Raw genomic sequence first — 12800 nt, forward strand, 5'->3', positions numbered from 1 at the left:
TGCAGACAGCACCCAGCTCTGTCAGTGCGGCCCGTTACCTGGGGCTTGCCCTGGGATTTGTTACGGTCCGCACCTCCTATCACTCCATCAGTCACGTGCGTGCGGGGTTTGGGCCTGATCGTCAGGGAGCAGCTTTGCCTCAGAACTTTTTCCGCGCTCTCATTTTGGATTGATAATCACGGGGCACTCAAGGGTGATACCATTTGTTCTACGACAAGCCATAACACGTGTTTGCAATGTAAGTGGACTCGCGCCATCTTCTTCAGGCAGCTGCGGGAAGACTTCAGTGCGATGGGCTCTATACGAGCAGAGATGCAGCCTGTTTCCAGGCCCCTTAGCCTTCCTGTCTGGCAGACCTGATGGTGATTCTCCCTCCATGCCCAATGTTTACTTGTGTTTGTGTCCAACCTGAGTCAATACTAAGACCGACATGGGTAAACACATCCAGACTCCACTTCAGAGTCTTCCTTGTGCCTTTGCAACCTAACCTTGCCCAGAGTGACCCAGCTTTGTGAAGAAAACTGATCACCAAGAAAGCCACACTCAAAGCTTTTTCGTGTGCTTTTTGTGCCCTTCACACAATTTCTGGGACTTCATCAAGCCTTTCCTTCAGGCCCAGGACTGTTGGTGAAGTCCTTTGCAGATGGGCAGTCCTGTCTCAGTCTTACTGCAAGAAACTGGAGCTGAGGCAAACGCAGAGCTGGACCAGAGGAGGGATGGGACTGTTTGGTCACTCTTCTATTGCTGTGAAGACACCAAGACCGCAGCAACTCTGATAAAGGAACCCATTTAACTGGGGCACTGCTTATAGTTTTAGAGGTCTAGTCCGTGGTCATCAGGGCGGGGAGTAGAAAGGCATGGCACTGGAACAGGAGCTGAGAGTTTTACATCTGGATATTCAGGCAGCAGAGAGAGAGAGAGAGAGAGAGAGAGAGAGAGAGAGAGAGAGAGAGAGAGAGGGAGGGAGAGAGAACAGAGACAGACACAGAGACACAAAGAGAGACAGACAGACACAAAGAGAGACAGACAGATACAGAGACAGACAGACACAGAAAGACAGAGACAGACACAGAAAGACAGAGACAGACAGACACAGAGAGACAGACACAGAGAGACAGAGACAGACAGAGAGACAGAGACACAGAGAGAGACAGACAGACAGACACAGAGAGACAGAGACAGGGCCTGGCATGGGATCGTGACACCTCAAAGCCTATCCCTAGTGACACACTTCCTCCATGAGGGCCATGCCCCCTAATCTTTCTAATTTTTCCCAAGTAGTTCCACTCTCTCGTGACCAAGCATTCAAATCTATGGGCGTATGGGGGCCACTCACATTCAAATCCCCTCAAGACTTGCAGGAAGAGAACCAGAAAGTCAGGTTCAACATCCTTCCTCCCCAACACACTCTTCTAGTTCTTCTGAGTTTTGCTCTATTGTGGGAGCTAGGGCTCCCTTTATGGTCTAGGATATGAATCTGTGTGTTTCTCTTTTGGCAAACCACTGTTTCACACGCACACACACACACACACACACACACACAGTTTTTTTTCAATTCCCCCATGGAAGTTATTGTGTCTGTGATTATGAGAACAATATTGTATTTCCTTCCAACTTACTTACCCACTTGCACATTAATTTACTCATTCTACAGCTGCTCCTTGGCCAGGCCTGGGGACAGAAGCCTGTCATCCCAGGATTTGAGAGGTGGAGGTAGGAGGATCACCACACACTCAAGGTCAGCTTACTCAGTCTACTTAGCAAGTTCCAGGCCATCCAAGGATCTTATAGCAAGATCATGTCTTAAAAGCAAAACAAAACAACCCAGAAAGTACCCCTTGAGTATGTTTCAGGTCCTGTAAGCCCCGTATACCTACCCCCGACTTAAAGAAAGTGTTCGTGGACCATTTCCCAGGTACCAGGCAGATTGCAGTGACATAACAGCTAATGACACACACGTGTATTTCTTGTGTGGATCTGTGCAAACACTGTATGCAACACTAGGAGATTCTCAACACATCCAAAATGAACAGTCTCTGTGGGCAGTGGTACCTACTAGTCACAAATGATACAGACCAGGGAGGAGGAGGTGACAAGGGCTGGTGTTAAGAACTGCAGAGGGAATGCAGTTGGAAGCCACCAGTTCCTCCAAAGCGAGAGATAGGGGTAGAGCTGCAGGACATCCAGAATTTGACCCTGTACCCAGTAGGCTGTCCCCACCGCAGGTGTCCACGGTACAAGATGAAGGATGCTACTCAAAACTGGTCAAGGCCACCCAACAGGGCAGGGACCAAGACTTGGAGAGGACATTGCCTTTGAGTAGCTAATCAACCCGTGCTGTTGCCACGAAGACCCTGCTGCAGGCCTTAGTGTTTCCTACTTAGCAGGAACAAATTCCCCGTTGAAAACAAATGTTCGGTTTACCAAACAGGGAAGGCAAACAGTAGATAATAAGAAAAGCAAACACAAACAAGCCAGGTCGGAGCCACCTTTGTCTCATTATGCCTTGTCCTCCAAAGAAAGCGTCCCTGAGTGCAAGTTGCTTTTGTATATTTTGACTGATTGCTGGCAAGATAGAGAGACGTAAATATTTCTGGAAATGGACGTGGTATAAACATATCATTAGCCAGGCTGCAACTCTGCGTGCGTGCGTGTGTGTGCGTGTGTGTGTGTGTGTGTGTGTGTGAGAGAGAGAGAGAGAGAGAGAGAGAGAGAGAGATATCGAGTGTGGTTTGAAGAGATGTTTACGGTGTCTTCCGTCAACAAACCCCTCTCCCTCTGATCAAGAGTCTTTAGTGATTGGAGCTTCAGGCGTGGGGATGAGAGTCAGGAAACGGTTCAGGGGCTGGAAGAACATTCCAGATTTCCAGCATTCATTAAGTTAGAAACTTGCCATCTCCACACTTACTCCTATCCCCCGGTCGTCTTTCTGACTTTGTGGATGTAGGAAGCACATTTAGCCGTCCCCCAGAAAGCTAACGGAACTTTAGGAATTCCAGCTGTTGTCCAGCTTGATGACGGCGCTGAACATCCTGACTGCTGGTGGGGAAGAAGAGTTTCTAACCTCAGACTCCACCACAGCCCAGGCCCACGAAATACATGCAAATGGGCCACTGTTAACTTTTTTTTTCTCTCCTTAAAATAAAAAGTCAGACCTGGTCCCACAGAGGCCAGACTCCAGCATAGGAGGACCGAGCGTAAAGACATTAGCAGCTGAGCTGAGACGGGAGCGTTTGCACGTCTGGGATATATTGCTTTGTCTAACAAGGCGCCCCAGCAGGCTTCCAATTGTGGCGTCTCCAGGCCCTCCCAGCTGCACAGGCTGATTGACAGGCTGTGGGCAGATGCGGTGCCAAACTCCAATAAAGAGAGGGCCTTGGGAAAATATAAGGCAATTATTGATGGGCAGCAATCCACTAATCAGACAATTTCAAAATTAATCCCATATTCCCTTACTGTATTAGCTTTCTTTCTTGTTTGTATTTATATAGCAAATTCATGACTTCAGTGAAAATTCTTCCCTCCAGCCCAATTATGTCTCTCCGAGGGCATTAAATTAAAAACAAGAGATATTGAAAGTGGCTTGCAATTAGTTCCTTAGTTAAAGGTTCCGCACATACTTAGCAACAGTGGGGTTTGTAACAGGATGTGCAATAACAGAAGTAAACACTCCCATTTTATCGTCTTCTTGACAGGGCAAGGGGTTGGGGAGGGCAACACACTGACATTACCAAGGGCCAGAGATAATGGGTTAAATAATTGTGATTTGATTTTGGAGCTGATTGTATTTGCATAAAACCCTGCTCAGATGCCTTGATAGGCTCCAATGCTTTCCAGATACTCTGCCCTCCTCCTGGCTGTGGTCCCTCCGGGTGACCTCGTTGGACTTTCTAGTGCTTCATTAGGGTGTGGTGTTTTTTTTACAATAGGAACACACAGAGCTAGTCCAGCCAGTTTCTATTACAAGGTTTCATATGCAGGATCACGTCCAAGTTGTGCTAGGAGCTCTTTAAATACACGGTGAAATTTTACATTTTTCCAGTTGCTTATTATAAAGTCAATCTCTTGGCTAACAACATCCACTCCTGCGCCATCTCCTGCCCCTGTATTTGTTCGGTTTGGAGAGACTCAAGACAGGTGGCATCCTCCTTTTGACACTGAAAAGAGATCCCTTCCAAGGCACCCCTTCCTAGGGATCCAACAGTTCCTGAATCTGTCAGTCTCCCATCTAACTGAGGGAAGGAAGGGACCAGTGCAGTGTGGGGGAACTGTAAACGCCCAGAGTCTTGCACTAGCATGGAGATCTTGTGTGAGCCCTGCCTTTGCTTCAGGCTTGGCAACGCTTCCCTTGCATACTACAGGCTGCCTTCATCCCAGGCTTTGGCGGGAGGGATTGAGGGAGGCAGCTCTGGTCCAATTTTGAGTTCAACAGCTTCAAGTACCTTTTGATACTCTTCCCCTTCTGATGTCAGCCTTGGCTACTGGTCTGAAAACACTGACCTCCATGGTAGTCCTTCTACCTCCTATCCCGGAGTGACTTTTGGAATCAACCATAAAACTCCGCTCTAGAAACTGGCTCAGCAGCTTGGAATCACAGGACCAGTTGGATACAGTGTCAGGGAGACCGAACAGTCAAGGAAAAGGAGGAGGATACAGATGTGGAGAGCGTGAAGAGGACTTTCCATTACAGATTTGGAATGGAGAGTAAGAGAGAGGGAAAAGAAGAATGGGAGGACAGTGTGGGGAGTGCGCTGGTTGCAAGAGGAACCAGCATTCACAATGCAAAAGGGTCACCAGAGCCACTGGAAGGACGTTCTACCATGTAGAAGGTGTGCCCCAGAACTCTCTACCAATGGTCACAGTGGCACACATCCTGGCCCAGTCCAAGTCCCTTGTCCAAGTGCAGATGCTAGTCTCAATTCCCTGTGCCCTTTTCCTGTTTCTGATGGCTTTCACAGAACGCCAATCTCAAAATAAAGATCCCGGCCCTGAAGCTTGTTTGTCACTTGCTGCAGTGCCCCTCTGATGCTTGGGCCTGTCTTGGGGTCGTTTGGGATGCCCAGTCCATGTCTGGAGAGTTCTGTGTTAGCTCTCTGTTGCTGTACGGAGGCTTAAGAAGAGTTTGACTCAGAGTTTTAGATGTTTCAGTGCCTGGTTATTAGGCCTGGAAGTACACAGAGGAGAAAGCTGCTTCCCTCAGAAAGTAGCAAGAGACGAGAAGAAGTAAGACGCGAACTGTATTCTCTAAGAGCATGCTCTCAATCAGACAGTTTTTCCAACCTTGCCTCCCCTTTCAGCATCACCAACACTGAATAGCCCGTATACCTATCCAGATTGGTGGACAAATCCACTCAGGAGACAGGAGCCTTCATAATCCAATCACCTCTCAGAGGCCCACCCTTGAAAATGGCTCCCCTGATGCCCAAGGTTGTTTGGCCAAGAGTGTTTCTTCTCAACCATAACACCAGCTGTAGTCTTCATTGTCGAACGCTTTCCTTGTTCCTAGGCCCATGAGGTGTAGATGTCACATCTTGTCATCTCACCTGGTTTTCTCCCAGAAGCCTCTGTGTCACAGCTGATGCCTCTACTCCCAGGTTGTTGCAAGGTGAGGAGGACTTGAGACCGTGCCCATACTTTGGTACTAACTAAGGGGGGTGGGGTGGAGTGGAAATTTCATATGTTTTGCTGGGACAGACAGGTGAAAGCATGTTTTGTCGGGGCAGACACAGGTAAGAGGATGTTTTGCTGAAGCAGACACATGAGAGGACGTGTGATGTTAGAAAGAATGTAAACATGGCCCCACTGACAGTGGACGGGGCCCTGGCATTGGTTTGCTTGCCCGCTTGTCGTGACTCACCAAAGAACTTGCCATGGTATCCCGGTGGCTACAGGAGAGCATTGGTGACTTGAACATCACTTTCAGCCTTGGCCAGAAATGACTCGGTGTCATTGCAGAAGCAAGCGATGAAGACATTATTGTTGTGCCTTTTCAGTCTGTTGAGTTCCAAATGAGGTCACCTTCTATCTGGATAATGAGCGGGGATGAGGGTGGATGAGATTTTAGCCTTTTTCTAACATCTGTGTCCCAGTTTCAAGTGTTAGTATGAACTCCTCTGTGTACGCTGCTGGCTCTGTTCCTCAGACAGCAACCTCCATACCTCCTGGCCACTCGTACTAACTACACCTCAGGTCTATGAGCAAGTGGTTTTTGGTTTGGTTCTCCTCACGAACAGCTTGTACCTTTGAGTTTCTCCTATCAGATCTCTATTCAGGATACTGGGTGACTTGCCCATATGATGGTCCTTACTCCTTAGCATGCTGCTTATGACCTGGCAATTCTGTGGCCCCCTGCTGTATCTCTGTCCCAAGCAGTCTATACTCTCATGGCTTCCTCAGACACCCTCCCTTTGGCTTCCTCCTTCCTCCTTTTCTCTCAGCCCCCATCCTAACCCCCAGAACAGAGAGCCCCCTTCACATCTCTCAGCTTTACATTTGGCTTTAATTTGTTCTTGACTCAGCAGGCTGGGTACCCCCAGCATGCCATTCTTCACCTTTATGTGTAATAGCTACCGACCGTCCCGAGAAGCCTTTGTCTAAGTAGAACAGACTACAGGTCAAAGGCCGGAGATGGATGCAAACAAACAGGGACTGCTATCCCAGAGTATTTGATGTGGTTAATCTCAAGGTCCACGGCAGGTGAAATAAAATGAGGAGACCCATTTCTCAGAATCTCCGTGTGTGACACCCTGTGTCTCTGACCTATGGGACACGTCTCTGGAGGCCCACAGAGTCAGGAGAGCTGTGCATATGGATGAAGCTAAGGGCTGAAATCAGAGGAAAGTTAGGACTCTGGAAATGGCTTCTGGCCATAATGGCTTGCAGCTCCACTGGTCAGATTGAGTATGACTAGAGGAGAACTAAAAGATGCCGGAGTTTGAAGGCCAGAGTATCCGTTCACCCTTGTCCACTTAGCTGAGAGCCCCGGCTGTGGTGTTTTATATTTCTAAATCTGCTTCCACCCCTGCAGACTAGTAGCAGAAACAGAGGCCTTTGTGGCTGCTTTAAGGACCAAATGAGAAGGTGATTTGCAAATTGTAAAGCATTAGGAGAAGTCTCATACTGCATAGGCTTTGTGTCAGGCAGCAAGGTGATGAAGGGGGCCTTTGTGCCAGGCATGCTCACATGGGTAGAGCAGGAGTGAAGGCTGGGTTTGGGTCACTGGGAGGACAATGCATTCTCTTTGAAACCGAGTGCAAAACGTACTGCTCTAGGGGATGTATTTCAGTAACTTTGAGGGCAATTACTTTGAAGTGCAGCACTGATTCCAGAAGTGTTGACTCCCCAAGCAGAAGCTCAAAGCCTGGACTCTACGGATGTGTCTCTTCTGGGCATTTCACATCAATGGAACCACAAACACATGGTCACCCATCTATCAGTCTATTTTTGCTACTCCAGTCAGAACCGGTTAAGATGCACATGGAGTAATTGCTGGATGGAGAGTGCTAAGATGGTCAACTGTTTTCTTTTTGAGACAGAAACTTGCTGGACAACCAGTCCGATCTTGACTTCACAGTCCTTCCCCTTATCCTCACCAGAGACAGGTTCAAGCGTGTGTGGCACCATGCTCCATTCCACATTCACTTCCTGGGGACTCACTGGGCTTTCTCACAGTGGCCGTGCCGCGGAGCACACTCACCAGCTCCACTGAGTAGGCGCTACCATACCTAGTCAATACCTGAGTGTTGTAATAATGTAAAAATAAAAAAAGTATCAGTGTCCTTTACCTTGCTAGGTCTGCACCACAGTGTCCCAAGATATCTGCTAGGTATCTTGGTGGAAACACATCCCAGCCACACACTTTCTTACACTCAAACCCTCACATAAAAGAACACACAACACAATAATCTTAGATCCAATTGATAAGATATAATTGCCCACTTAAACATACAAAGCCCAGTACCGTCCATCCCTTGAGAACATTAATAACAACCTGTGAATACACAGAGCAGAATCTTAACATCACCTGCCATCTTGTCCTGCCACGGCTTCTCCCTTCTCTCCCTCCTGTCTCCTCCTCTCTCCCCTAGTCTCCTCCTCTTCCTTCAAACTTCTCTCCCGCCCATCCTTCCTTCTCCTCCAATGACAGGCCTCCTTCTATCCTGTACCTGCCCCTCACCAGTACTTTACAAATTCAATGGAGAGGTGGTTCTGGTGAAGTCACCGGAGTTCTGAGTCCTTGACTAGGCAGCTGTCCTTGGGGCAGTGGAATTAGCATCAAAATAAAGTAACTTCAGGGTAAACCACAGCCCCCAAGGGCCATGCCAACACTGCTATTTCTCAGTCTTCTTTAACATAGTTGGCCTAGTGGATGAAGTGGATTCTAATTCTAATTTTGATTTTCATTTCCCAAATGAGGGAATCAAATATCTCCTTTACTTTCATTCCCTTCCTCCCTCTCTCCCTTTTGTCCTTCTTTCTTTCTTTAAAACAAACTCTCACCATGTAGCCCAGAGTGGCCTTGAACAATCCTAAGTGCAAGAATTATAGCTGCGTGCTACCACACCTATTCAAAGTCAGTGCATTCCTTTTGTGTGCCATCTGGGGATCAAAACCAGGGCCTTGAATATTTAATCTTAACAGAGCTGAGATGCCTAGGGACTATCCTCAAAGCAGCCCAAAGGCTTCTATAGAAACAGAAAGGCTTGAGTTTATTTGCTAGCACAAACTCTGCTCAAAGCAGCCAATACTAAATATGTTTCTGCGTTCCAAAGGCAGTGCTACAGACTTGGGGAGGGTCCGTAGTGCTGTTGTCCCATTTGACAGGTGTGGAAGCTGAGGCTTAGAGAGGTTAAACAGCCTACCCAAAGACAGGGATCTGAATGACAAGGTGAGTACAAGCCAATTCCCAAACCAGGCTCTTAACCATGATGCCACAGTGATATCTGACCATGAAACAAACCATGACAACTTCGACAAATGGGGCTGGCAAGGTGGCTAAGCAGGGAGGGTGGCTGTGACCTGGATTTGATCACCAGAACTCACCTGGGGGAAGGAGATAACCAATCCCCTTAGCTGTTCTCTGAGCTCACATGGACGGAGGCATGAATGCCTCCCCCTTCTCCTATAGTGAAGAAATACACTGTAATTTTTTTAATTCGGCAAATACTTCCCAAGTAGGCTGCTGTGTGCCTAAACCTGTGCTGAATACTGCAGCTTCCACGAAACTGCTTCCTGGGCAGCTCAGAGTCCAGAGAGTTCTGTGTTTGCTGGTAATTTTTGTAGAGTGAAGAAATGAGTTTTATAATTTTTATTTGATCTAGCCCTCAGGTTGTTAACACCTCCAGTGCAAGGGCAGGGGAGAGGCTCGTCTATAAATATCAGCTCCCAAAGTCAAAATGTCTCTTTCATCTCCAAGGACTTAATTAAGCCGTTGACTGAGGGAGGATCAACACCTCTGCTGGTAACAAAAGACACATCTGTGGGTGGGAGGGTCTGTCCAGTGAGTGCTCCTGGGACATGTAACCTTTGGGGGGACAGCAACCTGGGTGGCACAGGAATAAGTCTATCATACACACACAGACACAGACACAGACACACACACACACACACACACACACACACACACACACAGTTGCACAAACTCTGAAGGCATACACACCCTAGGAGGCACCTGACATCTCTGTAATAGAAATCAGAGCAACAGACACATTTACTGTCAGTGCCATTCAGAGAGGTAAACTGAGTTGGGGGGCAGGGAGAGGGTCCATCCGTGGTCAAAGGACTCTAGCAAAAGAGGGCCACAAGCCAGAGGTGCTCACCTTCCCAGAGGGGAGGCAGAGAGCCTGCCCTTTCTCTGCAGGGCTGTGCCATGGGGTTGGTGGGATGTGGCTACCCTTTACTGGGGGCAGTTGGGAGAAACTGGCTTCCCTGAAGTCCTGATTGCAAACATTGGGCTCATTCTATGGGGAACTCAGGACTGGTTCCTAGAGCAACTGAAGTACATAGATTTAAGCCAGGTTGTAGAGCCGTGGCCTCGGTGAGGCAAATGGATTTGAGAGGGCAGCAGGGAGCACAGCATGGAGAAGTTCCCTCCTCCGTGGAGCTGAAGAACACCGTGAGAGTGAGTGATGGAGGCGCTTAAGTGTGCAGGCAGAAAATGAATCAGCGATGGGCATCAGGAGCCACCAGAGATGGAGCAGCCGCTGCAGGAAGTGGTGTCCTCTGAAAGGACATCTCTGGAGCTGTGGCCAAGATGGTCAAGGCTGAAACGCGATGAAACCAAGCTGGGGTTGACCATCAACAGCAAATGCCTCTGAGCGACAAGTCAGATGCCAGATTATCTTAAAAGCAAAACGCAGAAGAAGTTCAGTGCACTTTGAGTCTTGGCAGAAGAAGGGGAGCTTGGGAGAGGCCTCAGCTCTGATGCCTGAGGAAGAGGGGGGAATGGGAATCTACGGTTGAGGAAGAGTGCCAGGGCCATCAGTCCTGCCACACACACACACATATCGAGCATCTACCTGGCTGCAGGCTCTCAGGGAGCAGGGGAGGGAGGACTTTATGGCAGAGGTGACTTATGGATAGGGCTGAAGCAGGCTGTGTAGACTGCATCCTGCAGTAAACTCTGCAGAAAAATGGGAAGGAGAGAGAAGCTGGGATCAGATCTTCACAGACACACACACACACACACACACACACACACACACACTCACACACACTCACTCACACACACACTCACACACACTCTCTCGCACACACACTCACACACTCTTTCAGTCACACACTCTCTCACACACACTCACACACACTCACACACTCTCTCACACACACTCACACACACACTCACACACACTCACACACTCTCACACACACACACATTCACACACACACTCTCTCTCATACACACACACACACTCACACACACAGGACCCCCAAGCTGTCCTTAGCACTGGGCACTAGTCAGGAGTCCTGGTTGATCCTGGCTCACTGCAAGAGCTCTGCGGAAGCTCCCCACAGCCTGCCCGCCCCAGACACTGCATTGCAGAAGGGAACGAGCCACTTTGGATCTAAATGTTAATAAAAATGAAATCCCTGAGCAGTCACGGAAATTAGCGGGGGTATGATTGAAATGGCAAGGCAGGTCTTGCTATTTTTATGAAGCCGTGAATAATATAAGTATCCAATTGATAAAATGTTATTAAAGCTGACAGCCCCTTAAGTGATCTAAGTGGTAAATATTGAAATGAGCTCTCTGCAACACTGGGCCTGGGGGCCCTGCCGTGGTAATAAGCACTGAACAATGGTTTCATGGGCTCTGGGGGCCTGAAGAGCTTGGGGGAAGCAAACACTCTTTTCCTCCTAAATAATTAAACCAGGATTCCAGGGATGGATAGCAGGTCCTTGTAGTGGTGTGTCAATGTCCAGGGGAGCTTCCTCTAGGCAACAACTCTGTAAGGACAGCCTTCTCCCAACTGGGGGCAGCAGGCAGCAGGGAGGAGGCTGGGTCCCCTTCCACAGGCCCCAAGGAACCTGTGTGGAGCACGCTGCATATTTTAGTCTTTATTTATAATCTACACAGACTGGTACACCCTGAGGGCAGTGGATGGTTGATGAGCAGTGGGCTGCCACGTGGGTTTAAGATTTTATTAGCACTGTTTAGGAAAAACACCAAGGAGAGCAATTCAGAGTTTCTGTATCTTCTTGATCATCAGGTCCTTAAAGACGTGTGGGAAGCCTCTTCCTTCACTCTGCTCGGGGAGCAAGCAGGCAGAGGCTCGGTGCAGTTCCATTCTTACTCCGGGCAGCTAACACCCGCCTGGGCCTTCTGCACTCAGGTTGAGCGCGACTGGACAGTAGGATGCTTCTTTGGTGGTTAGAGGGAAAAACATGAAGTTGGTCTGTGAAGGGCCAGGGCGTGGAGATGTGGGTGGAGCCCCTGCACGATGCGTGGACAGCAAAGGTAGAGCAGTCTCAGGTGTGCCCTGCATGCGCAGGGCCTGCTAGGATGTGTGGATGGGTACATTAGGGCCTTCTGCTCCGCGGAGCTCTGCTCTGGGTGGTGAGTGCCTGGGCATCAGGGGTAGCAGAGGATGGGGAAACCGTTAACTTACCAACATTCATGCTGGGATGCTGAGGCCTTTAAGGGGATCATGTGCTCGCTTGGGCCAGGGAGCCAGCGTGGAGAGACTGATGAGTCAGAAGTCCTTCAGGTTCCTGAGTAGAAAGTTAAAACTGTGACGATCCAAATGATCACATGGTGGTTTTCAGAATCTGTTCTATAAGGGGACTTAGGCCCAGAGAACTGAAGAGGTGCGTCCAGGTGTAACAGCAACACCCCAAGCTCTGAAAAACCAGTGATGCTGACTTTAGGCTGGGCAAAAAAAGATTTTTAAAAAAGCGCTCCCCCTAGTCTTAAAATTAAGCTTTCTTTCCAACCAACTACTGCTTCCGAAACCCCCTCTGGGTCTCCTGAAGCTGAGGTGAGCTGTGTCAAGCTCACCTCTGGGTCATGCTGCTGTCTGCAAAGCACTAGTGGGCTCCTCCTGCTAGCCCCACCTCACCGTCCAAATGGTTGTTTCTGTTCTCAACTGTGGCACCGCCTTCCTGAGATGGTGAGTAGCTCCTGACCTCTAACCCTCAACGACAGACAGTAAAGTAACAGTCACCAGCATAGTGACGCCTCCCTACAGGACCCCGCCCTCTCATACCTCTCTAATGAGACGTGTGTGGTTGTAAACAAACTCCTAAGACTGTGGCTTAAGGGTGGAAGGGTTTCCTTGAGTTCTTAGTTTCACAAGGTTCAG

General features: G+C 48.8%; 1 long non-coding RNA gene across 5 annotated transcripts in view; it reads right to left on the bottom strand.

The window, feature by feature from the left end:
- Positions 1-11723: 11723 nt before the first annotated feature.
- The window catches only part of LOC102551210 (uncharacterized), a 28392-nt gene continuing 27315 nt past the window's right edge, over positions 11724-12800 (bottom strand). For 2 of the 5 annotated variants that reach the window (XR_010052463.1, XR_005505655.2), the window contains 2 exons: positions 12108-12210; positions 11861-11996 (listed from right to left, as the gene is read on the bottom strand). This is a non-coding gene — a long non-coding RNA (uncharacterized LOC102551210). Of the gene's footprint in view, positions 11997-12107; positions 12211-12800 lie in introns of all 5 variants that reach the window. The other 3 variants (XR_010052459.1, XR_010052461.1, XR_010052460.1) reach the window with 3 other exon arrangements.

This window comes from Rattus norvegicus, chromosome 6 (genome assembly GCF_036323735.1).
Source record: "Rattus norvegicus strain BN/NHsdMcwi chromosome 6, GRCr8, whole genome shotgun sequence".
Taxonomy (NCBI): Eukaryota; Metazoa; Chordata; class Mammalia; order Rodentia; family Muridae; genus Rattus; species Rattus norvegicus.